At 46.9% G+C, this 27,554-nt stretch overlaps 2 long non-coding RNA genes across 2 annotated transcripts; both read left to right on the top strand.

Moving 5' to 3' along the window:
- The first annotated feature begins 43 nt into the window (after positions 1 to 43).
- On the top strand, positions 44 to 25,591 carry LOC128142869 (uncharacterized). Its single transcript, XR_008235536.1, has 2 exons — positions 44 to 191; positions 25,515 to 25,591. It is a non-coding gene; the product is annotated as an uncharacterized LOC128142869 (long non-coding RNA).
- Positions 20,519 to 25,119, top strand: LOC128142868 (uncharacterized). The gene is made up of 4 exons (XR_008235535.1): positions 20,519 to 20,560; positions 23,035 to 23,080; positions 24,015 to 24,455; positions 24,779 to 25,119. It is a non-coding gene; the product is annotated as an uncharacterized LOC128142868 (long non-coding RNA).
- Positions 25,592 to 27,554: the final 1,963 nt, after the last annotated feature.

Below are 27,554 nucleotides of genomic sequence, written 5' to 3'. Positions count from 1 at the left end.
ACACCTGTTGGGTTTGGTTAGTCGTGCATCCGTAACACCCAGTTCTGGAAAAGTAAGAATGGTTGTACTGAGATGAATTACGACTGGAAAAATTTGGGGGGTTTACCCACTAATTCAAGGACTTGAGTTAACAGGCAGTGAGGAAAGCAATGAATGCTGCTGTGACACTCTTCCTTTTTATATGAATAAGTGTTTTTGAAGCTAATACACTGTATTTAATTCCAGATATTCTGTTTCAACTTGATATTTAATAAGCTTTGTAATCTAGTATACGTCTGTCTTTGTTTTATTGTACCCCTTCTTGACTTTGCTTTCCACCCCCTTCCCTGCCCATATAACTCCCCAGATCTCTCTTCTGCTCACTTCAGCTTTGTTCACAGCTGCATCTTCATCCTGTCCTGGAGGCCAGGCAAATGGCCAGCATGCGTCTGTGTCCTTTTCCTCTGGGGAGGCTTGAAGCACAGTTCTGGTAAGATTGCGGACTAGAGTTGAGGTACGCATTGCATAGTACTCTTCAGACATTATAACCTACTGGAGAGTATTTGGCCATTTCAGTGTTATTCTGCAAGATTGCTCCTGAGGGTTACTACCCCGGTAAAGCTGTTTAGATAAAGGACTACTCCAAGTTCACTTTTCGGGACATCGGGACATGCCCGAAACATTCCACAAATAGCTACGCTTTATGTCACGTCTACTCCTGTGTGCAACAGCTCTCCCAAAGCACCTGCGACGTACCCGCTGTGGCCTTTTGGCACGTACCAACCATGCCGAAGCTTGCTAACGGTTGCTTTAGGACTCAGTACCTCAGCAGTAATATGATGGATATTATTCCTATCATACTTGCAAACTTGTGGGATCATAGCATCTTTCAGATGTGGGGTGACCAACAGGCCTCTAAGTTCAGGATGTGAAAAGACACTTTTCATAGTCTCGCCATCAGAAGCTAGAACAAGCCATCGATAAAGACAAACTCCTTTCCAAGTCATAGCCTGCCTGCTTCAAAAGTGGGTGGAAGCTCAGGAAGATGGCCACATGCAATCCCTACAGATCTGCAGGACTATAGCTCAGTGAGGGAAATCCATCTAAAGCAATTTGGCATCGGTGTGCTGAAGGTGGTTTAACTACCTGCATCCCCAACCCAACTGCTGCATTTCGGAGATACAGCATACCTAATCGTGCCGGGGGTTGCTGATGGAACAAACATTCCCATCAAAATACGTCTTTTCATTTTAGAGGCCCCACAATGTTGCCTTTCAGGATACATTCCCAAATCAGCAACAAGGCATCCATATGATCAGATAACGGGTATTTGCTTAAATAACTCGAAACTCCATTAAGCTTCAGAAAAGCAACAATTTTGAGCATTCCTGGGGTTTTACTTGACAGTGGATACTTCCCTCAGTCCGACCATTCCAGGAGAAGCTAGTCTCCTGGCCCTTCGTCACAGCAGTACAGTCAGTAGCGTGGATGGATAGCTGCACCTTGCTGCTTGATAAAGGAGTCCTACAGCACAGACAGTTTTGTACCAAGCCTAGAAAGTCCAATTATCAGAGGCAAACAGCCCGCGAATACGTTGCTGCCACTAGATGGCAAAAAGCACGCATGGAAAACAGCAACTGCTTTCTGAGAGGAGAGCTACTCTTCTCTTCACTCAGGGGAGTTCGTTCCTTCCTCGGGCAGCACAGGCTGGAAGGCAACAAGGCAGCACAAAAGCCCTGTCCAAGCACACACCGTGCCTTTGGAAAAGCGGCATTGGGTCCCGCCGCTGCCTAATTATCCACCTCCGTCTGCATCGAGTTGTGTTGTAAAGCTAGCTATCACAAAAAAAAAAAAAAAAAAAAAAAAAAAAAAAAAAGCTGCAGCTGGAGACCCCACAGGGTCATGGCTGTGTGCTATAGGGCACCTGACCAGGAAGAACAAGCGAATCAGGCCCTCTGCAGCCAGAGAGGAGCAGCCTCTCGTTCGCAGGCCCCGGTCCTCATGGGGGACTTCAGCCACCCTGACACCTGTTGGAGGGACAACCCAGCAAGACATAAGCAATCCAGGAGGTTCCTGGAGTGCATTGAGGATAACTTCCTCCTCCAAGTGACAGAGCAGCCAACAAGGAGAGATGGACCTCATACTCGCTAACAACAAGGGGCTCGTCAAGGATGTGAAAATCAAAGGCAGCCTTGCCTGCAGTGACCATGAGATAGATGGTGGACTTCAGGATCCTGAGGGTACAGAGGAGAGTGGAAAAGCAAGCTCGCAACCCTGGACTTCCAGAGAGCGGACTTTGGCCTCTTCAAAGATCTGCTCGGGACTGTCCCATGGGATAAGGCCCTGGAGGGAAGAGGGGCCCATGAAAGCTGGTTAATATTCAAGGATCACTTCCACCAAGATTAAGAGAATTCCATCCCGACAAGCAGGAAGTCTGGCAAAAATGCCAGGAGGCCTGCGTGGATAGCTTGAACAAGGAGCTCCTTGTTCAAACACAAAAAGGAAGCGTACGGAGGCTGGAAGCAAGGACAGGTAACCTGGGAGGAATATACAGAAACCTTGTCTGAGCATCCAGGGATGAAGTTAGGAAAGCTAAAGCCCAAATGGCCTTGAATCAGGCCAGGGCTGGCAAAGACAAGAAGAAGGACTTCTTTAAGCATGTAGGCGACAAAAGGAAGACCAGGGAAAATGTGGGCCCATCGCTCAACAAGATGGGGGAGCTGGTTACACAGGACATGGAAAAGGCAGAAGTACTGAATGTCTTCTTTGCTTCCGTCTTTACTAGCAAGGCCAGCCTCCAGGACTCCCCGGTTGCAGACACCAGGGGAAAATGTGGAGCAAGGAAGATGTCCTCTTGGTGGAGGAGGCTCAGGTCAGGGAATACTTAGGCAAACTGGGCATAAATAAGGCCATGGGCCCTGACGGGATGCACTCACGAGTGCCAAGGGAGCTGGCTGATGTCATTGTGAAGCCACTCTCGATAATCTTTGATCGATCATGGCGACTGGGAGCAGTGCACAAAGACCGGGGGAAAGAAAAGGACACTCCTACCTTCGAGAAGGGCAAAAAGGAGGACCCAGGGAAGTACAGGCCAATCAGCCTCACCTCCATCCCTGGGAAAGTGATGGAGCAGCTAATCCTGGAAACCATTTCCAGGCACATGGCAGACAACAAAATCATCAGTAGTAGTCAGAATGGCTTCAACAAGGGGAAGTCACGTTTGACCAACTCGATGAACTTCTACAATGAAAAGACTGGCCTGGTAGACAAGGGGAGAGCAGTGGATATTGTCTACCTGGACTTCAGTACGGCCTTTGACACTGTCACCAATAAGATCCTCACAGACAAGGTGTTCATGCATACACGGGCCGGATAAGCAGACAGCAGGCTGGACTGAAAACTGACTGAACAGCCGGGCCCAGAGGGTGGCGGTCAGCAGCGCAACGTCTAGCTGGAGGCCAGTGACTAGCAGTGTACCCCAGCGGTCAATACCGGGCCCAGTCCTGTTCAAAATCTTCATTAATGATCTGGATGCCGGGGCAGAGTGTACTGATCGCACAAAACGGGGAGGAGTGGCTGATACACCAGAGGGTTGTGCTGCCATCCAAAGGGACCTTGAAAGGCTGGAGAAATGGGCTGATGGGAACCTCACGCAGTTCAACAAGGGACAGTGCAGTGTCCTGCACCTGGGAAGGAACAATTCCAGGCACCCGTACCTGCTGGGGATCACCCAGCTGGAAAGCAGCTTTGCAGAAAAGGACCGAGGGGTCCTGGTGGACACGAAGTTGACTGTGAGCCAGCAATGTGTCCTTGCAGCAGAAAAGGAATACGGTATCCTGTGTTGCTGTTGTGGTTTAACCCCAGCCAGCAACTAAGTACCACGCAGCCGCTCACTCACTCCCCCCGCACCCAGTGGGATGGGGGAGAAAATCGGGAAAAGAAGCAAAACTCGTGGGTTGAGATAAGAGGGTTTAATAGAATAGAAAAGAAGAAACTAATAACGATAATGCCAACGCTAATAAAATGACAACAGCAATAATAAAAGGATTGGAATGTACAAATGATGCGCAGTGCAATTGCTCACCACCCGCCGATCGTCACCCAGCTAGTCCCCGAGGGGCGATCCCCCGCCCCCGGTCCCCCCAGTTTATACACTAGATGTGGCGTCCCATGGTATGGAATACCCCGTTGGCCAGTTTGGGCCAGCTGCCCTGGCTGTGTCCTGTGCCAACTTCTTGTGCCCCTCCAGCTTTCTCGCTGGCTGGGCATGAGAAGCTGAAAAATCCTTGACTTTAGACTAAACGCTACTGAGCAACAACTGAAAACACCAGCGTTACCAACATTCTTCGCATACTGAACTCCAAACATAGCACCGTACCAGCTACTCGGAAGACAGTTAACTCTATGCCAGCTAAAACCAGGACAGTTGCCTTAGACACAGTATTGCCAGCAAGTCAAGGGAGGTGACACTTCCACTCTACTCAGCACCGGTGAGGGGAGTATTGTGTCCAGTTCTGGGCGCCTCGGTACGAGGCAGACAGGGACATGCTGCAGAGAGTCCAACAAAGACCCGCCAAGCTGATTAAAGGACCGGAGCGTCTCACATGAGGAAAGGCTGAGAGAGCTGGGACTGTTCAGCCTGGAGAAGAGTAAGCTCAGGGGGAATCTCGTCAATGTATACGAATACCCGAAGGGAAGGCCCAAAGCTTTTTTCAGTGCTGCGCAGCGACAGCACGAGAGGCAATGGGTGCAAACTGAAACACGTGAGGTTCCCTCTGAACGTCAAGAAACACATTTTTACTGTTAGGGTGACAGAGCACTGGTACAGGTTGCCTGGGAAGGCTGTGAGTCTCCGTGCTTGGGAGATACGCAAAATCCAGCCGGGCACAGACCGGGACAGCTGGCTCTAGGTGACCCTGCTCGAGCAGAGGACTCGGACCAGAGGACCTCAGCCATTCCACGATTCTCTGCAAGGGGGCGAGCAGCAGCCACCGGCACAGCGAGACGGGGCCCTCGGTTTTTACCACACCGCGGGAAGTTCAGGCCGCCTTTCTGTCTGGAGGAAAGCACGTCGTCCCAGAGCTCTGGCGTGGCGGGCCTGGAGCGGTCAGCGGGCATCCGCAGGGAGCTCCCGCAGCCCCCGACCGCCCAAGCTGGGCTCTGGCCCCACCTCGAGCCTCACTTCAGGCACTGAGTATCTTGTCATGTGGGGGTCACGCAGGAAGCAACAGATAGAGACGTACTGCAGTTTCTCTGTGGAGAATGCCAGATGCACGTAGATATTGTTCCCATGCTGTGTGTGTCATGTATCTTTTCTATTTTGAAAGCGTGACAGTCAAGGACAGCAAGTGAAGAAGCTGGTAGAGGGGATACGCAGAGACGAAGTGTGTCTGTGCAAAGAACTGAGAATAAACTTCAAACTGCAGAAAGACTGTAAGAGGTATGGCTTTTTAGCATGGTGAAGAGGTATGCCTGAGTAGAAGTCAAGCTTTATTGAACTTCAATGTAAAAACAGGTGTACGTAACTGTTTGTGAGAAAATTCAAGCCTCGTGTTAGTTCTTGCAGGGCGCTTCTGTGCATGAGTCCATAGTTTTCAACAGCTGCCAAAAGAACTGCAAATGCAGGTTGCTCTGCGGTTCTCCTGGGGGGGAAGGAAGTCTTTTATTCCTCTTTTCAGGTGAAATTTGGACCTTTCAAGGGGTTCGTGGCACAGTAATGCTGTTTTTTCTCAGTAATTGCTGGTGTGTAAAGCATGTTCAAGATGAAGCAAGCCATGTCTGCGCTGTTTACGTAAGAGTGTGTGAAAAAGGCTGGTTGTTCCTTTGCTTCGTTGTTTTCTTGACTCATTTGCTGTGCAGGTTGAAGAGGCTTCTGAGCAGATCTATGAGAAAACTAAGCATATATGAGGAGAGAGGGATGGAGTCCCAGCTTAGTTTACAGAGAGAAATGAAGAACAACTGCTCTGAAATGGTCAATGAAGTTGGTAGATTAAGAACAAAGGTGAGCTCTGGTTTGTTTGGGGGTTCTTGGTGATTTTCTTTTGTTGGGTTTTGGTTTGTTGGTTTTTGGGTTTTTTTTCTTTCGAGACCTGTATTGCCCTTTTCCTATACATTTTTGGTATGGATGATTATCCGTTGTCTTCTTGATGTTGTTTCTGTTGTTGCAGTAGTAGATGATGATAACCACTGCTGTAGTTGCCATCATGCGTACAAGTTGTCATCGTGCGGCTGAGGCGAGAGCTGCCCCGGCGTCTGCCGCGGCCTCCGGCCGGGCGGGAGCAGCCCGGGCCCCCGCCCCCGGGACACCCTGTCGCGGGGGCAGCGCCCGCTCTCCCCGGGGCCCCTGGGAGCCTCCCCAAGCGCCCTGCCGCGCTCCCGCCCTCGCACCCGCCCTCTGCCACGCCCCCGCGTGTGACGCCCCCTTGCCACGCCCCCGAGCGCCGTCGCCGCCGTTGTTGCGCTGGCGCGCCTTCTGCTGGCGGACGGAGCAGCAGCAGGTGCCGGGCAGGGGCCGTCGGTGCGGCGCTGCGCCCGCCTCGGGGGCTCCAGGCCGCGACAGGCGAGCTCGTCTGCCTGGTGCCTCTCCTCGCCCTCGCCGTGGTCCTCGCCCTCCTGTCACCCTCACCCTCGCCCTCCTCCTCACCCTCACCCTCGCCCTCGCCCTCGCCCATGGGCCGGCAGAGTCCGCCGGGTGCCTCCTGCTGCTGGTGGCTCCCAGCGGGGCCACGACCGTGCCGCAGCATGTGCTACAGTATGCGCCACAGCATGCAGAGGGTCATGGCGCTCTTCAGCAAGAAGCGCCAGCAGTCGCCCTCCGGCAGCGCTTCTGGGCAGCCCTGCCCTCCAGCCGCTGCCACCAGTGCCTACGAGCTCGGGCAGAAGGACCCGGGCAGGCTGCACCGCGCGGCTGCCCGCGGCGCCCTGGCCCGGCTGAGGCGGTCGCAGCCGAAGAGAGGTGGCATCGAGGGGCAAGACCAGGAGAAGCGGTGAGGGGCTGCGGGCCGCTGACGGACACCTTGGCTGCTTCTGGCAGGCGTTGCTGCGGGAGGTTCTGAGCCAAGTTCCGCCAGGCCTCTCTCAAGCACCCTCTCTCAAGCACCAGCAGCACGTTACAGCGCAGAGCCTGCTGGTCCAGCGGGAGCATCAGTGTGGTGCGATCAACCCCCCTGGCAGCTTGTGGGTGCCCCGCAGAAGTGCCCGCTCTCAAGGTTTTGCGTAGGATCAGATTCAAGCTAATTGCTTGAAAAGTGAGATTTGCCCTGTCAGCTGGGGGAGCGAGCTCCAGAGCTTTTCATTGCTCGTAGCTGCCGGGTTGGCTTGAGTGCTGTTGGAAGTGCCTGCCGCCGACCTGCTGCTTGGCAGTGGTCTCCCCGCAGGGTCGTTCTGCAGCTGCTCAGGCAGCACCAGTTCTCTTCTGCCCTGCGGGTGAGCGGTGCAGGAAAGCAGGAGGAGCAGAGTCTGGGCTGCAGGATCCCCAGGGCTGAGCGGCAACAGAGCTTTGGTTCGTTCGTTGTCTGTCTATGTTAAGCTCGTATGTTTAATTTTTAGGACACCTCTGCATGTTGCTTGTGCAAATGGGCACGTGGATGCCGTTGGATTTTGGGTACAAGAGAACTGCCAGCTGAACCTTGCTGACAATTTCAAGAGATCGCCACTGATGACGGTATGCGGAATATGTTACGCTCTTGTCAGTGGGACTTGCCGACTGTGCGTTAAATGAGAGGTGCCTGGCAGGATTCTTTACACGGACCTACGTAGTAACGTGCGTGTTGTAATAGGTGTGGAACGGGCATATGCTAGCTAATCTCGGAAGATGCTTTTCTTTCCCAGCATTCAGAAGCTGGCCGAGTTGTGACAGAGTGAAACATAAATGTTGGAAATCTTCCCTTTTTTGTGTGTTGTTCCCGGGCAGTACAGTGCCAGCAAGAAAAACGTGTGGCTATTTTGCTGCAGCATGGTGCCGACCCGAACCTGGCAGATGCTGACGGCAACACTGCCCTTCACCTTGCTGTCGTATCTCCTAATACAACGGTAGCAGGGCTGTTACTTGAGCATAATGCCAATATTAATGCTCAGAACCGGGTAACCTTGGCACTTGGTAAAGCTGCTCTTTTGAAAAGGTGCAGAACTTGTCTGGGTCTTTCTAACGGGGATTATTTGTCCTTTCAGGAGGGATATACCCCCCTTAATCTTGCTGTCTCCAAACATGATGAGGAGACGGTAGAGTTTCTTCACAAAAAAGGAACTGAAAATCAGCGTGAAAGGTGAGACATTTGTCAAAATGTGTCAAATGGCACATAGGTCTCTTTAGTCGTCTGCAAGTATGATTGATGAGAGGCGTGGGAATGAGCTTTGAAAAAGAAGGAGCCACACGGAAGGAGTTCCCTGTGTGACTGGTAAAAGCAGGTCTGTGTTTGGCTGCTCTCATCCTTTCCACCCCAAAGACTGCAAGAAAGCGGACTGTGGTGCCCCTTCCACACACAGACCCAGACCCAGGAATGGCAGGAAACTTGCCATTAGCTCAGCAGCACCACGGCTCTGCAGGAGAGGGTTTTTTAAGTGGCGGCATAGGTGGTGCTTAAGTGTTGTGAATGGAAGCGTTAGGAGAAAGAGAGGCAATGTTGTCCGAGAGACAAGGGGCATAAAGTGAAACACAAGGTGTTTTAACTGCGCGTAAGGAGAAAACTCGGCCTGAGGATGGTCAAGCAGTCGAACAGCTTGCCCCGGGAGTTTGTGCAGCCTCCATCCGTGGGGGCTTTGAAGAGCAGAGTGGAAGGACCCCTGAACAGCGTGGTCTGACCTCATAGCTCAGTCTGCTTTGGGGAGGCGGTTGGCCTGGACACCTCATGAGGTGCCTTCCAACCTGAATTCTCCAACGCTTCCGTGTATTTGGCTTTGCTTTCGCTGTGCTTGTAGGAAAGGGGAAAGCATTGTTTTGGGAGCAAGCAGGGATTAAAATGATGGCAATGCAGTGCCTGCAGAAGCGGATCTATTTCATGACACGTTTTGGATGCTTTAGGATTGCTCTTACGGTTGCCACAGTTGCCGGGGATATAAATGCAAGCCAGCTTCTTTGGCATGGTGCTGCTACTGTTATAGAGATAACTCTGCCTTCATGGCTGTGGATTATGCTCGCGTGTGTAGACACGTTGGGTAAATGGTTTATGTTGTCGTGAGAGGGGCTGAGTTGTCAGTTAATGTGTCGGTTTGTCCTGGTTTCGGCTGGGATAGGGTTCGTTTTCTTCCTAGTAGCTGGTATAGTGTTACGTTTTGGGTTCAATATGAGAAGAATGTTGGTAACACACTGATGTTTTCAGTTGTTGCTCAGTAGTGTTGAGACTAAGTCAAGGATTTTTCAACTTCTCATGCTCAGCCAGCAAGAAGGCTGGAGGGGCACAAGAAGCTGGGAGGGGACACAGCCAGGGCAGCTGACCCAAACTGGCCAAAGGGGTATTCCATACCATGTGACGTCATGCCCGGTATATAAACTGGGGGGAGTTGGCCTGGGGGGGATCGCTGCTCGGGAACTAACTGGGCATTGGTTGGAGAGCGGTGAGCAATTGCATCGTGCATCGCTTGTTTTGGATAGTCCAATTATTTTATTATTATTGTTGTCATCTTTCTATTGTTATTATTATCATTATTATTATTTTCTTCCTTTCTGTTCTACTAAACTGTTCTTATCTCAACCCGTGAGTATTACTTTTGTTTTCCCCGATTCTCTCCCCCATCCCACTGAGTAGGGGGGAAGCCAGCGAGCGGCTGCGTGGTGCTTAGTTACTGGCTGGGGTTAAACCACGACACGGTGAAAAAGCAAACCTGAAAGGGGTCTCTCTCAGGAGCCCCAATTTACTCTCTTTCAGGTTTGTTAGAAGAGAGTGCCTATTCAATGTAGTTAACACACGCAGTGCTTAGAATGCAACCGCAGTCTTTTTTGGCCTCTTGATCATACTTAGGAGCTGTCTAAACTCTCAAGTCCTCAGACTAACCATCGACATTTCTGAAGTTCTTCCAAGTCAGGACTGCATTTGAGGAGACTGTAGGCTGGCTTGACATGAATAGTTGCAGCATTAATGTAGCATCCTGTGGACATCGCACCCTTGCAGTTAGATGTGAATCTGCCAGAGGGCTTGTTAATTTTTGTAGTGCTCCCTATGGAGAGGTTGTTTATCAGTTTAGATTGTAGCCAGCAGGGCTGAAGTGCTTCACGGATGCCAATATGCATCTAGAGAATGAACAAGCCTGCAGTGGATATTTTTCATCATGGAACAGTAGTGCAAGAGTAAGGTGGGGGGTGGGGGTGTTACTGTTTCTCAGCTGGCAACAAAAATGGAGAGGCTGGGTGAGGAATGGCCGTTGCTGTCCTAGTCAAGCGTGTATGCAAAGATGTGGTTGTTTCTACCAACTCTATGTCTTCTCTTTCCGTATATATCCTTAGTAAGCTACTGGCAGAAAACACGGGGAGTGAAAACACAGAAGACTCTTCTGCAGGTGGTGTAGCAGACAAGGCACTTCTCAGCAGCTCCTGCCCTGTGAGGACTGCTGCCTTTACAAGGGCTGCACTTGCTCAGGACAGAGAAGGTAGGATCCTTAACTGTGGAAGAGCCGATGAGGAAAATCACTATGGCCTGTAGTAGAACCGTTCCTCATCTTTTGGATGCTGGGCTTGGATGATGGGAAAAAGCAGAGTGAGATGAACACTCACAGCGTGTCGCTTCTTGCCTCCTTTATAGGTGCCCTGCCAGTGGGAGGAGCAGAGCAAGAGGAAGATGCGGAATCTCCTGGGGATTTCGAGGTACTTTCTGTGAGGGACGCAGTGGGGTCCCCTTTGGTTCGCTTGCTTTTGGGCTTATTTACCTCTGGGCTTTTGACGTCTTCTGCTGCTCCCGCCACACATTTGTAACTGGGGGCCCTTGAAATACTTGTGCTCTTGGTCAGCTGTTCATTTAGGACTGGGACGAAGGCAGGTCAAGCTAATGACCTGGGTCTCGTAGCAACTGGCCTTTGAGTTTCATCTCTAGCATAGAAGCACTGAAGTTTCCCCTGCTTCCCCCTGGCACTGTGGAGGCGCTCAGCTGAGAAAGATGGAGAGAGGTCATCAGTTTTGCAGGTGCCTGCTGGTGGCAGGCAACATTTCTTACCTTTAAATTCACTCTGAAGACTGACCTAATTATGTAACCTAAGAAGTAAAAGCACACCTCATCTTCTCATGTTCTTATCGAATTCTTTGTGCTCGTGTAACCACGTTTCTTTAGGACTGGGTCGCACAGCTGCAGCAGAAGCTTGCCAGTCCTCTTAAAAAGCAGTCTATGTCAGAAGCTTCTCTGGAAGTTACTACTATGTGCTACCATGGTGCCCTGGAGAGAGACAACCTGCGCTTGCAAAAGGAATTGGAAAGGGTCGAAGCTGAGGTATGGAAAGCCTGTCACTATAGGAATAAACCTGTGGGTGGCTGTTTCTTCCTGTTCATTGTGAAAAAGGACAAAACAGTATTCTGGGAGCCAGTAGGAGAGAGATCTAAGGAAGTTAACAGTGATCCCCTGTCATAATTCATGAAGCCAGTAAAACCTTCAGCCAGGTGGCCTCCTCCTCCTCCTCCTCCAGAGTGCAAGATAGCATTACTTGAATCATCAAAAAGCCAATTCGTTTCTGCTGCAAGTAAGAGAGAATCTTGCTCCTCAACGCCACAGCAGAGGCTCTTGTTCAGGCTCTGGGGTAGTACTGCAGCAGTGGCCTTTCTCTTCCCTTCTTCCTCCCCTCCCCTGGTGATAAACGCAGCTGGCCCTTTGGGGAGCTCCTCGCAAGCTGGAGGGGCAAGGCAGTGCGCTAGGAGCAGCCTTCTGGTGGCTAGGTCCGAACAGAGCGGTTTGCTCTCTCTCAAAATTCACCCCTGCTCTGAGCCACTATTTCCCTGTTCCAGATATTGCACTCTTTCTTTACAGTCTTCTGTTTGTATACAACAGATGTTCCTTATTTGTAGTTTGCTAAATATGCCTGAAAGTCATTGTCTTTGTTTTGGGTGCACAGTGCGTAAAACAATGTGAGCCACCTTCATGGATGAAGGAACTTTGAAACAGATGTTAGGGTTTGGGCTTCTTTTAAGAGTACAGGTATCAGAACCACATGCATTGAACTAAGCAAGAAGAAGAGCTGGTTTGCAGGTGGTGTGTTTGTACTGTATCTGCAAAGCAGCATCTCAGCATCTTTTTTCCCCCCTTCTTTGGCCCTGCTGTAATTTGCCATCCTTAAGCAGCCTTCTTGCAAGTGAATCGTAAGCTACTTTCTGAGGCGGGGACCACCTTTTGCAGTGTTCTTACGAAAACTGAAGTATAGGGGCCTCTGAGTTCTGAAATAGAAATCATCTTAAATTTCCTTATGAGGGAGTTGTGAAGTCACTTTAGGAGAAGGATGAACTTTTTAATTCGTTTTTTTCAATGGAGGAGCAAACAAGTGGATACAAAGAGTGTCGCAAGTCACTGAAAGGGTAGGAGGGGCAGTGTCAGTGCTTAGAACTGTGCTATAGGAAATCAGTGGAGGGATGGGAGAGGCCAGTATAAAAGATGATGAAGTGACACAGTTTGTGTTCATTTGCTAGTACAAGTGAAGGTTTGAATGTACTTGAAATGATTACAGTTCTTTGACTAGAGGGTATGTGCAGGTATATGCAGTCCTTGAATTCTTCAGCAGCAGTTGACCCCTCTATATAGAAGCTCACCTGACTACTGGGGATTCTTACTGTGATTTTACAGTTGCGGGAGTTGGAAGAACAGCATCTTCAGTCTGAGCGTTGTGTTCGTGAATTGGAGACTGCCTTGGATAATAAGGAAAGGGAAGTAATAGCTTCTACCCAGAAACTGCAGGACCTCCTGTTGGCATCTTCTGGGAGTAATACGACTAGAAAACAACTGGAAGAACATGTGCAACGGTAAGAGAGTCACACAGTGAAGTAAGGTCTGTCGCTTACTGGGATGGTGTGAAAACAACAGGATAGCCTTGTTGCATCACAGCAAGTTAATATACGATTTTGAAGGATGCTTTTGTCTTAGATTATGTTGTTTCACGCTGTTCTTTCAAAACTGGTGCTCTGGTGGATTTCCCTCATAAGACCTGTATTTCTTTTTAAGCCTTGAAATTGGAAATGCCAGACTGGAAGCCACAGTCCAGCACCAAAACAATAGGATTGAAGCCCTTCAGAGAGACCTGCAAGCCTCTGCCTCAGTAAGCTGGTCACAAACTTCCCTTTTTGTGAGCTCCTGAGCCTAGTTACCTATTTCTGTGGGGGAATTTTAGGATGAGGTTTTCCTGGAGAGCCATGGGGAGCTCAGTTCCTGCACTCTACTGAATATAGGCTGCTCAGAAAGCAGCCTGGTGCATTCCCCAGCTTTCTGGTTTTGAGAGTTTTCCCATGCTACTATGGCAAGTCCTACTTAACGCTTTAAAATGTGAGGATCTGACACTAGTTCATTTTCTTCACAGGAGCTTGTTCGGTGCTATGTTTTGAATTTGTGATGAAAACAGTGTTAACACCACAGGGGTGATTTAGTTATGGCTGAGCAGGGCTTGCACAGTGTCAAGGCCTTTTCTATTTCTCCTACTGCCCTGCCAGCAAGTAGGCTGCGGGGTGCCCAAGGAGCTGGGGCAGGGGGGCACAGCCAGACAGCTGACTCCAAATGACCATCCCATATGGCATCATGCTCAGCAATAAAAGCTGCAGGGAAGAAGGAAGAAGGGATGGACATTTGGAGATACGGCATTTGTCTTTCCAAGTAACCATTAGGTATGATGAAGCCCTGCTTTCCTGGAAGTGGCTGAAAAACTGCCTGCCAATGAGAAGTAGTGAATGAATTCTTTGTTTTGCTTTGCTCGCACAGGCAGCTTTAACTTTACCTATGAAACTGTCTTTATCTCAACCCACAAGTTTTCTCACTCTTACCCTGCCGATGCTCTCCTCCATCCCACAGGGGTGGGGAGTGAGTGAGTGGCTGGGTGGTGCTGAGCTGCCTACTAGGGTTAAACCATGACAGATGCTAGATAGGATGGAAGTTGTGGGCAGGGGGGAGATCCGTGGTTGAAAGCTGAGAGAGGAGACTGGACTTGGGAGGTCCATGTTACCTTTGCAGCTTTGTCACAGCTTGCCCTTGAGACCACGTTAGCTTCCTTTCCCGCCTGCGAACAGGTGCTGGTACTGTCCTGCCATGCAGGGAGCTAAGGTAAAGAATTAGGTGAGGCGATGCTGTACAGTAGCGGGCAGAGCACTTTCTTGCTCTCAGGAGATGTCGAGCTGTTACAGAAGCCGTGAGGGTAGGGTATTTTCTGTGGTGGGCACTAGAGGAATTATTATATTAAAAAGTATGTATTGTTAGGAACTCTGGAGGACCTTTGGAAGAAAGTGTAGGGTGATCTTGTGTGTGTGTGTGTGCGCGTGTCATCCCCCAAAGTTGCAACCTCATCTTGTCACTTCTAGGGTGTTCATTCTTTCCACCAGCTTCAATTGCTGCTCTTGGTTATGTTTCCTGAGGTGTGTTGTACACTCCGTGTTAACCTTAACTGTAGATGTTGGATGGGGAGAGGAGAGCTTAGACCTGTTTCCATTTAAGTTACTGCTTTCTACTGCAGTGCTGTCTTTCCAGTCACCTTAGTTTCTTCTTTTGCCGCTGTTGCTTTCACAGATGCAAAAGCAGAATGTGCTGCCTCTGACATCAGAGGACTCCCACAGCATGTGGGAAGAGCACTTGAAGTCAAGATCCCACCTTGAAGAGCGTGTTGCTCAGCTTGACAGAGAAAAGGCTGAACTCCTGGAACAGGTGAGCCCAGTAAATTCTCTGGACGCCTAGCCAATACCCCGGAGAACTGTGTCTACCTTTTTGTCGAGTTCTTACAGCCAGGTTTTTCTGTTATCCTTGCCGTTCAGGCACTGAGTATCTTGTGATTTGGGTATCAGCCAGGAAGCAAATAAAAGCTGGCTGGGTATCTTTGTGTAAATTCTGGCATGGTTCTATTGGGAAGAGTTCCCAATGTGGTTTGCTATCCGTTGAGCACATTGAGCAAGGCTGCAGTTCCCCAGTTATTTCTTGGATTCCTTCTGGTCATCTTCTGACGCCTTGGTTTCTGGGCAGGGTTAAAATGCTTCATGTTTCCAGTGCAATGTATGGAGGAGCTGCTGCATGTTTTCAGGGTAGTGGGAGCTTAAAAGCCTCCCAGAAAAATGTACTGCAGGAATTTTGGGCAAATGAACTAGTACTTGGGAAACAAGAAATGGCTGCCAGTTTCCAAGGGGCAGTCTTTCCCTTTTCTCCTTTTCTGTAGAGGAAAAATGGAAGTACAAAGTCAAAACAGCTGCCAGCTCTCCTCTGGTTTGGCTGAGAAAACACCAAGAGGAAGAACAAGATGTGAATAAGTAAATACCCCCAGAGGAGAGAGGGAGGTAATAGCAGAGGGAAATGAAACATTGAAGAATTGCAAAAGATCAAATTCCTCTGCAAGCCCCTGCCTGCTGGTCATTGAAGATCCCATGAAAGCATTAGATTGATCTGTGTTCTCCCACGATGTACATACCTATGTAATCCCTGGTATGAGTAGAGGAACTGCCGAAAGTGTCCTGCAGCATCTTTTCCACCTTTTTGCCTTGAAGCGTTAGAAGAGCCTTTGCCTCAGTGGGGTCGTCTGTTTCTGTTGTTAGGTGTTGGCCTGTTTGATGTGAAACCCGAAGTGATTAAATGTTCTCAGGAACTTTGTCCCTTGGCGTTCTGTGGAACTTGGCTAACAGATGGAGGCATACTGCAGCTTCTCTGTGGAGAATGTTAGATGCATATACTGTGCGTAGATACTGTTCCTACGCTGTGTGTGTCATGTATCTCTTCTATTTTGAAAGTGTGAGACTGAAAGAAAGAAAGTGAAGAAGCTGGTAGAGTTGAAACGCCCAGTCGAACTGCGTCTGGACCAAGAAATGAAAAGAAACATCGAACTGCAGAAAGACTGTAAGAGGTATGGCTTTTTAGTATGGTGAAGAGGTATCCCTGAGTAGGAGTCAAGCTTTATTGAACTTCACTGTAAAAACAGGTGTATGTAACTGTGAGAAAATTCAAGCCCCGTGTTAGTTCTTGCAGGGCGCTTCTGTGCATGAGTCCATCGTTTTCAATAGCTGCCAAAAGAACTGCAAATGCAGGTTGCCCTGCGGTTCTCCTGGGGAGGGGAAGGAAGTCTTTTATTCCTCTTTTCAGGTGAAATTTGGACCTTTCAAGGGGTTTGTGGCACAGTAATGCTGTTTTTTTCTCAGTAATTGCTGGTGTGTAAAGCACGTTCAAGATGAAGCAAGCCATGTCTGCGCTGTTTACGTAAGAGTATGTGAAAAAGGCCGGTTGTTCCTTTGCTTCATTGTTTTCTTGACTCATTTGCTGTGCAGGTTGAAGAGGCTTCTGAGCAGATCTATGAGAAAACTAAGCATATATGAGGAGAGAGGGATGGAGTCCCAGCTTAGTTTACAGAGAGAAATGAAGAACAGCTATTCTGAAACGGTCAATGAAGTTGGTAGATTAAGAACAAAGGTGAGCTCTGGTTTGTTTGGGGTTTTTTGGTGGTGGTGTTTTTTCTTTTGAAAAACCTGTGTTATTCTTTCCCTGTACTACTTTTCATGCTGTTGATTTTTTTTCTTTGCTGTATGTTAGAAGTGACTGCCTTTTCTTGATGCTCCTTCTACTGTTACAGTAGTAGATGTCTATAACTAATACTGATGTAGTTATCATTATGGGTAAAGATGAAAACATAATGTGCAAAGCAGTATCTGCAAGGACACATCAAGGGCAGGCTGTTCTGTAGAGGAAGGGCGAGCCGAGAGTCGCAGCAAGGCTGGCAGGGTCCATGAGCTCATGGGCAGTCCCACAGGCCCTCACCAAGAAGAGCAGAATAGGTCCGGTGACAGCAAGCAGGGTCAGCCAAGAGTGCAGATCGCCAGGCCAGTCCATAGGGACTGCAGTCCTACCAGGATGTCACGTCCATGGGTGAGGTTCAGGGCTGAGAGCAGTAAGGCTCGGCACAGGCCTGGCTGCAGCTTGAGGCCATGGCAGCGTCTTCTAGGTCTTACAGATGAATTCCTTCTCTGGAAGAGAGGGAATTAACACCACCATTACTGGGAGCAACTGTATGAAGTTGGCTTTGCCCGAGGTCACCCCTTGAGCTCTGTCTTAGGCAGGAGTTGAGCAGAAGGCAGTTCAGGTTTTGCTTTTCTAAACGGTGTCGTTGTTTCCCAGGGCGTGATGCAGCTGAGGCGATGCAGAAAAAATTCTGTAACTTATTGCTCGCTAGTAGCTGTCTCGGCCCATCTTTCCCTTGTCATGGGCACCCAGAAGTATATTCCCAGAAGTGCTTTTGAGGTTGCTCTGGCTGTTCAGTAGCACGTAACCTTTTATCTACTTCTCCGCTCATTGCTCAGATTTGTTGCTAGAGCAGCCATGTTTCAGAGCTACGTTCGTATTTGGAAGGCATTGTAGAATGAGTCAACTGCCTTTGCAGTGGCTCCTTTTTAGTCCAGAAGTCAGTAGTGGGTTTGTGTTTCTGTTGGAGAGTTGTTTCGAATGACAGGGAAGGCCGTTACATTTAGGCGGTTTTAGATAAGTCTAAAGTTTCTACTTTGCTAGAGACTCTTTCAAGTGTTTAGTATGCTGGTTTCCTCCACTTTTATTAAAAAAAGACAGGGTATTATGTTTTATCTTCAACAGGTACAGAAAATGTATGTTTCTGGAGGGGGAAGAGGAGGATAGAGCTGTAGTTGACCGTTGGGACTTACTGAAAGTCTGATATTTCCTGCAAATTTTTGAAAACAAACTGCGGCTTCGACCTAAAGAGAATATGTCTTCCTCCACCACCGCTGTAAAAGCTGTGTTCTGAACCACTGTTTACAAATCTTTCAGTGTAATGGAAAAAAAAGAGCATCTGTTTCTTGTCTTGTCAGTTCTGTAATGAAGCTTTGATTGTGTTGACAGCATGTAAACTTTCCTCTAAAGCATGACACGTGTTGTTTCTGATGAAACCAGAAGGTGGCTAGGTATGGGTGTGTGTGATTTCCCGTGAGCGTATGAGCACCTCATGGAAGAATAGCCTTAGTGCTTTTCCACTTAGCCCTATGCGTGAAATGCTGCTAGTTTGGCACCTCTCGGTCCTCTTGATACCTACTGCAGAAGAACTGAGAAAGGATTCCTCAGGCTCCCATCCTATCAGGAATGTTGTGAAAGCTGTTCTTGTTTTAAAAGAAGAGACTGGTTTCACTTTGGTTTTAATACTGAGTCAGCAGATGGTAAGTACAGCCTCGATGGCCAACCCCTTTACTGATTTTCACAGAACTGAGTAATTGTAGATCTGAGTTCCCCGGTTTTGGGGGTTCTTTTTTTTTTTTTGCTGTCTACAGGTTGGTGAACTTTCCCAGCAGCTGGAGATAGAGTCTAAAAAATGCATGCAGCTAGAAGCACAAAATCAGGGTTTGCAAGAAGAGTTGTCCACCATGCGTGGGAACCATGAAAAACTGGAGAAGAGCAAATGCCAGCTGAAAGAAGAGGTGGCTAACCTCAAACATCATTTGGAGACTAACATGGTGGATCGCAGCCAACTAGAACAATATAAAAGAGAGATGGAAGAACGAGCCGGACAAGAGATAAGACAAAAACTACAAGAAGTCAATCTGGTTTTACAGGTAAGTGAATTTCTCACGTGTGTCTGTAGTCTCTATTACATAGTTTTGTTGTGGTTGTCATTTTTTTAGTATTTTAGTTTTGTTGCCTGTTTGATTCTGTCTGTTAGTGCTGTGCTTCTGTCTTTCGTAAAGGGCAGTGGGAGAAGAGAATATGGTTGGGCAAGAGTGCTTTCATGTGTGTGTAGTGTGCCTGCAGGTCCCTGAATCAAAAGCTTGCCCAAGGTAGATTTCTGTTTTGCAGTACTTGGGGGGGCCGGGAGGGGGGGAGGTTATCACTGTCCACTGGTCGTGTTCATCCTTGAATGGCTATTGTAAATTCCAGTTGTCATGGCCAGGCATACAGGTCTTCCTTTGCCATTGTACGGGGAAAAGTGCTCAGAAAAGAAGTCACCACAGTTGCGGGGTGGGGGGTGGAGATGGGGGATCCTTATAATTTCTTTGAGGAATCCTTTTCTATATGCGCTGTCCTACAGAGATGGTGTTCTCTCATTAGTAGCTCTGATGAACAGTAGTGCTAAGAGGGGGGCTCTTTCCGAAGAACTATTTAATGTGGTAGTTCCAGGGTTCTGCCTTGATTGCTGATGGTAGTGAGGAGGCACAGTTGCCTCACCGAGTGAAGCTGGGCCCCTTGAAATTGGGTACGTGCAATTGACTGGCAGGGAGAGTTCTCTTCTTCTTTGCAGTGGTTGAAAGTGCGTTATCTGCTTCAGACGCAGGCAGCCTCCCAGGACAGATTAGAACAAATCAGAGCCAGTCATCTCGCTTCACTGAGAAACCAGCTAAAAGACAGAATTGGAGATCTTGAACGTGCATTGGACAGAATAAAAAATACGGAACAAGACAGTATTCTTCAAAAAGAATCCACGCAGGCAGAAGTGGAAAGGTACAAAGAGCTGTACCTGGAGGAAGTAAAAATAAGAAGATGCCTAGCAAATAAACTGGAAAGGTAAGTTTATGCTTTTTTGGAGTGGTAATAAGATACTACTTTTTCCTCATGCGTTTTCCTCCTAAAATCCCTCTTCTGCACCTGGTAGCATTATGTATGTAAGCAGAAGAAGGCATATTTCCGAGGAAAGTAGCTTAAGACCCTTTCCCTTCATTACAACTGTCTTCATTTCTCTTTAGTGTTCCAGCAGTAACACCACTGATCATGGCATTAATAGGGTATTCTGTGTGTGGCAGAAAAGATAAATTTCATGTCCTTTATTGCTTGAATAAGGATAGGCACTTCAGAGAACAGAATTTGATTCTGGGAAGCAAAACAGAAAAAAAAAAATTTTTTTTTGGCTTCCATTTTAGCAGCATGTCTGAGGTTTGAGCTTTCCTTGGGAAGGGAAGGGTAGTCCAGAGTTCTTACGCAGGTGAAGTACCTTTCAGAAGAAGCTGTGTAAACACATGGCGTTCACAGATTGTTTTGAAGCCCTAATGCTGAGAAGTCATAAGTGTTGGTAACTCTTGCTGCTCCTTGCAGGTGGTGTGACTTCCTAGAAATAGGCTCTGCGCCAAGACTTCCGATCAAATTATATTCTTGTTTTAGAGGCTTTTAATCCCTTCCACTTTCAGAAGTCGAAGAATAGTCAAAGACCTGGGGGGCGACTTTGCAAAAGTGTCATTACCAAAGATAATTCTTTGTATGCTTCTGAATATTTCAGAGCTAATGAGAGACTAGCAGAAGCCAATGCTAAGCTCCTTCAGGAGCGCCACAGAAGCAGACCTTTCATCGCAAGCAGCATTGTCAGTGGAGGTCTGGCTGCAAGTCCAGTTCTGTATGCAACTGAAGTGGGACATCTTGGCAACCATTTGGCACTGAACGGAAGTCTAAGTCTAGGAGGAAGTTTCCTAAGCCAAATCAGGAACGCATTATCGTCAAGAAAGAGGGTTGAAGCCTATGTGGCTAAGGTAAGAATTTTGAAATACTATTCTCAACTACTGCTCAAGAGTATCGGTAAGCAAGGTTATGCTTTTCAGCCTGAAGTTAGAATCCATTTATAGTTCCAAACTCTATGGTCTAATATGGCCAAACAATTGCTCATCATCAAAACAGTACACAAGTATATGTGGTAGGGGTGAAGACTTTTGGTCATCAGGGTTGTACAAATTTTCCAAGAGTGCTCAAAACCCCCAAAATTCTGAAATCTAAATAATGAGCTGTGTAACTACATTCTTTTACAAGAGAAACTGTGATAAAGAATACTGTGGCATAGGAAGTTCCCAGCTAAGCTCTTCATTAAATTTTAATGTATAGTATGTATGACCTGCTCAGGAGGTTTGGGATAGTCAGCTGTGATGCCTTTTCCAGGGGCTTGGGGGGAAGAACAGTGGAGGCAAGTTATAGTCCTCAAAGGTGTATTTTGCCTGGCTCTTCATTCCCTATTCAGAAATCAGTGTGTTGGCTTTATTTCCACCTATTTCTCTTTCCTCGGGCATGGATGAGATTCACAAAGATGGAACTGGAATGAATAAGAGGAAAACAAGGTTTTTTCTTCTCTTGATTCATCCACACGTGTTGTGGAGGGTCCTGTGGACCTTCTGGTCATGGTGAGGGCTCCAGAAACCAGGGAAAGTGGTTTCTTCTAACGCCTCAACTACTGCTGCTTTGCTTAGGATAGGCCCTGGGTTTGGGTCGTCTTTTGGTCTAGGCATTAGTTTTCCTGCTTTTTTCTGTTACCTCTGTCTCATTTCATGTGTTAGGAGGTCCCTTCTCCCCAGGATTTTGCTGCTGCTTGTACCTGCTTGAAAACAATTAGAGGTTTGGGGATTTGGGGGGGCCTTTTCTGTTGTTCTTCTAGCTCTGTGCTCCCCTCTTCTAGCTGTGAAGGCACAGACTATTCCAAGGAAGTACCACTGAGTGGTGGTTCTCCTGGAGGAGCTGGTGAATTTGGTCGCAGCTATCCCTGTAGGCCTGGAGAGAGGGCCCTTCCCTCCCCTCTGCTGGTTTATGGCCCCACTTCTTTGGCCTTTGGAGTTACTGCCTGTTACTGCTCCTCTTGCGAGGGTATGCAGATTGCTTCCCTTCCTGAGGCTTTTGCCTGTTGAGTACATTGTACAGTGTTTCAGTTCTTGGTGGTGGTGGTGGTGGTATGTATGTTGCTCATTTCATAAAATAAAGACTTATTCCCCCAGGGATTCAGTACTAAAATCAGAGAATCACAGGATGGGTGAGGGTGGAAGGGGCCTCGGAAGATCATCTAGTCCAGCCCCACCCCTGCTCAAAGCAGGGTCAGCCATAGCAGGTTGTTCAGGGTTATGTCCAGCTAGGTTTTGTACATCTCCACGGATGGACACTCCACAACCTTTTCTGGGCAACTTGTTCCAGGGTGTGACCACGCTTACAGTTTAAAAAGGAAAAACCCCAAATTTTCCTTATGTTAAAATGAAATTTCCTCTATTTTGATTTGTGCCCATTCCTCTTGTTCTTTTACTTGGCACTACTGACAAGAGTCTGGCTCCATCTTCTTTACTCACCCCACCAAGTATTTATATACATAGATAAGGTCTCCCTGAGCTTTCTCTGCTCCAGTAAAGAAACAGTCACAGCTCTCAGCCTCTCCACATAGCTCACGTGGTCCAAGCCCTTCAGCATCTTCGTGGCCCTCATAGGCCTGGAAGCTGTGTGGTATCTATTTTGAAATTCACTTCTATGTGTCACAGACTTGATGGAAAAAATGTAGGAGCCACAAGTATCATCAAACATAAACAACAGCATATAGCGCTTGGACTATGACTCTTCAAAAGATCTGACTTCTTCTTATGAAGACTTTGAAGTCAGAATCATAAGTGAGAATAACTTAATTGGTAGCAATAACCACCTTCTAGGGGAGAAAGGAGTAAGTGCTCCTTAAGCTGATTTTGGTTACATAATAAACCCCACAGCTCTCGCTGTGTAGAAGCTGTAGCTGCTGCTGTTGTTTCTTCGTACAAAGTTTCCAAGAAAAAGTCACGTGTGTTTTTATATTCTATGTGTGTCGTGGTATTGGCAATAACAATAAAGAAGAATCCTGGCGTGATCTGCAGGAGCTCTTTCAATTTTCCATCTTAAAGTGGAGAAAAGAAGAATATTGGCACATGCTTTTTTCTATACAATGGTGTATGTCAATCCTGCAGCAGCTGCTCTTGCACTTCCCTTATGAAGCTGCAGAAGCCAGCCTCAACTGAATTTGTCCCTATGGATGGCATTTGTGCGGATCTCAGCATTTAGCTGACATTCTGCTCGTGTATTTGATGATAGACTTTTGCCATACCTTCATTGTAATAACACCACTGTGCTTCTTTCCTGTATATTTTTTAAATGCCCGGTTATAATCCAGCTGGTGAGTTACAGGTTGTTTTGTTACTTTTAAAATACTAACTGTATGTTTTCTATATAATTCTAGGTACAGCAGGAACTGGAGGAAAAAATCACTAAAGAACTTGAAGAGGGTAATGTGTCATTGTGTTAGGAGTGTTTTTAAGGAAACAGATGACTGTTCCTAACTCTTGAAAATAATGGCTTGAAAGCTGTCAAGTTCTTGTGCTAAGCGCAGGGTTTTTTCCTGCTAGCTTTCCAGTTTAGACTTGAATGTGAAAACCTCCTGCTTACCAACATACTGGGTAGAATGTTATGCGGTTGCCCGAAAAAAACCAAGCACAAAGAAAACTAACCCGTTTCCCCCACACAGATACACTTGGCTTAAGCCGAAGTCGCCTTTCGGTAGAGTTAATCCTCAAGCACATATATCAAATGTAAAAGAAGCCCTGGGAAAAGATTTTTGTAGACTTCAGCTGTTACTTCTCCTTCCACGTACATCAAGTGCATTCAGCACTAAACCATACCATACGCATTCTCTGCTGTTAGTTCTTGATTTTTGCCATGTGTCTTATTCATTGCTTGTATTTGTAGCTTATATGTTGCGGTCTTTTTTGGATAAGCAAGAAGAATATAATCAGTGACAAAAGATAGCCTTCCTTTAGGAAAAGATCATTCAGTAGCGTTTAGGCAAACGTGAGTGGAATGCTTGTAATAGGTAGCATAAAACATGGGCTGTAATGTAAGGCCAGGTGTCCAAAGAGGAATTCCACCCATTTCACAGTTGTTCCTCCAGAGTCACTGCGTTGCAGTTCCCTGAAGATGTTCAGCGTGAGGCCTCTGGAATGACTTTCACTAGCTTTAAAAGTACTGTTGACTAATAAGCACATGTGGAAAAAATGTGTTTCTCCCTTTGTGCCTAGCCCTTTCATTGTTATGTTCCTTTGGAAGTTTTTAAATCTTTCTGGATTGGAGTCTCTCCAGTTACCCATAATGTTTTTACAGTGACTTACTTGGCCCTGTCTACTATAAAAGTAACACCAGGAATCTTGTCTCTGTTCTCCCTAGCCACTGCTGAACTTGAAACTGGATCTGCTGGAGCTTCTCCCATGGTATCTACTGATGGATCTTCAGGAAATGTCCATGTTGACCAGGATCCCCTTTGAAGGGCAATACAGGAGTACCGTGATGTTTTAGCCAAAAATCATCTGATTTGAACAAAATGCTAGGCAAAGGCTCGGGAAATAATTTTGTTTACATCGCGCATCTGTGGTTTCCCATCCTTCAGATTGTTCAGATGTGAAAACGTGTTTTTTTTTTATTATCTGAATATAAATGCTAAGTCTATTAAATGGATGTCAAGCACGTTGCACTTACCTGATGGTTTATTGATGCACAGTTGTTTTATTTTGCACTCACACTAAGAACCATATCTATTTTTTCTGACTGGCAGATTGACTACTCTTGACTCTTGAGCTTGACAGAACTGTCAAAATGTTTCTTATTAAGGTAGATGCATTATTTTGCTCCACTCATGTTCTGTGTTTTAACAAAAGCATTCCCTTTGTTCTGTTTAATCCTTCACTCTATGTGTTTTTAATGTTTCCAGTGTTATTTTAATGCTTAGGACATTATTTGATGTGCTTGGAGCCCGCTGCTTCAGTCCTGATGCAGTGAATATTTCTGCTGCTAAAGTGAAGTTTTACCAGTGTTCAGGCTGGAGAATAGGGCAATTTACATTGCTGTCACTTTATGCGCCTTAGGTTTAAAACTACTTGTGAATGTATAGTAGTGCCAAGAAAGTTATGTGGTCTTTTTGTTTTGTATCGCAGAACCACAGAATGGGTGAGGTTGGAAGGGACCTCTGGAGGTCATCTGGTCCAGCCCCCCTGCTCAAGGAGGACCACCTAGAGACGGTTGCCCAGGACCGTGTTGTCTTTTGAGTATCTCCAAGGATGGAGACTCCACAGCCTCCGCGGGCAATGCTGGGTCACCCTCACGGTGAAAAAGTGTTTCCTGATGTTCAGACAGAACCTCCTGTGTTTCAGTTTGTGCCCATTGCCTCTCATGGTATTCATGTTGATTGTTGTATTAAAAATTGCTGCAGCTTTAGACATTTGCAGTTCCTACATCAACACCCGTGGTGCACCTGAAACACTTCGTGTGGGGAAAAAAGGAATGCTAATATATCAACTTGGAGCCTCTTTAGTACTTTCCAAAACTTGTGTGATAGGACAGCCCATCTCTTTGTTGCTGGTGGCCGCTGATGATGTGGTGGCTGTTGTGGGGCATTTATGTCAACAAAACAAGCAGTTCTACTTCTTTCAGGGAGTTACCTGTTGTTACTGAAGATCTGCAGTTGTCATTTCCTGTCTGCAAAAGTCACTAGCAATCGGAAGATTATACAACAAAGTCCCAGTTCTGGAAAAGTAAGAATGATTGTACTGAGATGAATTACGACTGGAAAAAATTGGGGGGTTTTACCCACTAATTCAAGGACTTGAGTTAACAGGCAGTGAGGAAAGCAATGAATGCTGCTGTGACACTCTTCCTTTTTATATGAATAAGGTTTTTTGAAGCTAATACACTGTATTTAATTCCAGATATTCTGTTTCAACTTGATATTTAATAAGCTTTGTAATCTAGTATACGTCTGTCTTTGTTTTATTGTACCCCTTCTTGACTTTGCTTTCCACCCCCTTCCCTGCCCATATAACTCCCCAGATCTCTCTTCTGCTCACTTCAGCTTTGTTCACAGCTGCATCTTCATCCTGTCCTGGAGGCCAGGCAAATGGCCAGCATGCGTCTGTGTCCTTTTCCTCTGGGGAGGCTTGAAGCACACTTCTGTTAAGATTGCGGACTAGAGTTGAGGTCTTGCTAATAATCAGTTCCCAGACTCTTCCTGTATTTTAGAGCAGTCCTCCTTGTGGTCTGGGCAGAAGGTAGCGGGTGAGCTTCTGGTAGACTCAGAATAACAGATGTGTTAGATCAACTGTGTGGATGAACCAAACCCAACCATACCCAACCATAGCTCTGACCCAACAAAGCACTGTAGCTCAAATAATTTCGGTAACATCACTGCAATCACTGATACACTTTATATTGAACCTGTATGTAGTCTTCATGAGATTGGATTCTGAACATCGATAGACTGGGAAGAAAATGAATGAGACAGAGGCAATGAAACCATTCTTCTATTGCTTCTTGGTATGAGAACAGGAGAGGCCTCAAGGCAGTAAAGAGCTTTTTGTCATGAATTTCATTTGGGAAGGCTCAGGGGGCAATCTTTATCAATCGGGGGGAGTGGGCAGTAAAGAAGAACAGCAGCCTTTTAGCATCCCGTCACAGGCTGAGAGGCAGTGGCCACAAACTGAAATCTGAAATACAGGAAATTCTATTTAAACATAAGAAAAAACATTTTTAGTAGCAGGTATACACTCATAGGGCGTGATTTTTAAAAAATGTTGAGAATAACCACATTAGTAGGAATGCTACTCTCTATTCCTTTGGGAATTGAAATCAATTCTCAAGGCATTACAGTCCTACTTTTAGCAGACATTTCTCACTTTCTTATGGTTTATAATTTGTAAGTAGTTTAATTAAAAGAAGAAAGACAAAAGTTTTATTGTGCTTTGTTATCAACTAAAATGTAACTAAACCTAATAAATCCAATTATGATCTACCTGGCTCCACAATAACACACTCAAGAGTCCATTTCAATGATAACTGTATATTGGTTGCCCAAAGAGTGTGAGCCAGTGAGTCCATGTGGTTCTGAATATGCTAGTAAGTCTCTTCTGTTATACAGTCACTCTTTTACTGTAGTGAAAAGAAAGTAACATTTCTTTTTCATCACTTAGTGGAAGCTAGAAGATAGCCTTCTATTGAGAATGAGGAATGGGTATCTGTTAATCCTGCTGTGTGCCCACGTGTGTGGGGGGGTACGGTGTGAGTGTCAGACAGGAGTGGGAACAAGTAAAACTGCCACCATTCAACTCAGCATACCCACTGACTGTACAGGGCTCCAGAGGTGGCACACCAGAAGCACCACCACAGCTCCAGCTCTCCACCTACAGCGAGCAAAAGCTGTTACAGGCACTGCCTGCAGGATGTGTGTAACCACCCAGTTCTCTTCAAAGCCTCAGAGCAAGCAATGCAGAGAAATGCAATCTTCCCAGGCTGCTTTTCTGAGTTGTACCACCCCTCCTAGAAAATACAGCAGTTGCAAACCAGATGTACTAAACCGGATGATTAGCAGCACATCTTTCCTTCTTGGTAAACAAAATACACAGGGTGATGTAATAGGGGGAAAATACAGACTGGAAAAAGGGAATGTGCGAGTGCCATTTTGTACCTCAGCGGTACAAAGATTGTGAGCTAAATTATCCAGCTAGAGTGAATCGTGTCAAAGGAAAGGTGTATCTTCAGCAGACTAACTCAAATATCAAGGCTTATGCAATACTTAAGCCGCACTTAAGCCCTATTTGGCAATCTGCCTGTGGTACACAGGTCTTGTGCAGGGCATCAGAACAGGAATGGAACAGTTCATGCAGACAGGAATAGAAACAACAGTTACTAGATGATACTGAGAAAGCTACAGATAAGCTG

Source organism: Harpia harpyja, chromosome 6, assembly GCF_026419915.1.
Source record: "Harpia harpyja isolate bHarHar1 chromosome 6, bHarHar1 primary haplotype, whole genome shotgun sequence".
NCBI classification, from domain to species: domain Eukaryota; kingdom Metazoa; phylum Chordata; class Aves; order Accipitriformes; family Accipitridae; genus Harpia; species Harpia harpyja.
This window is presented reverse-complemented; position numbering and strand designations above follow the sequence as displayed.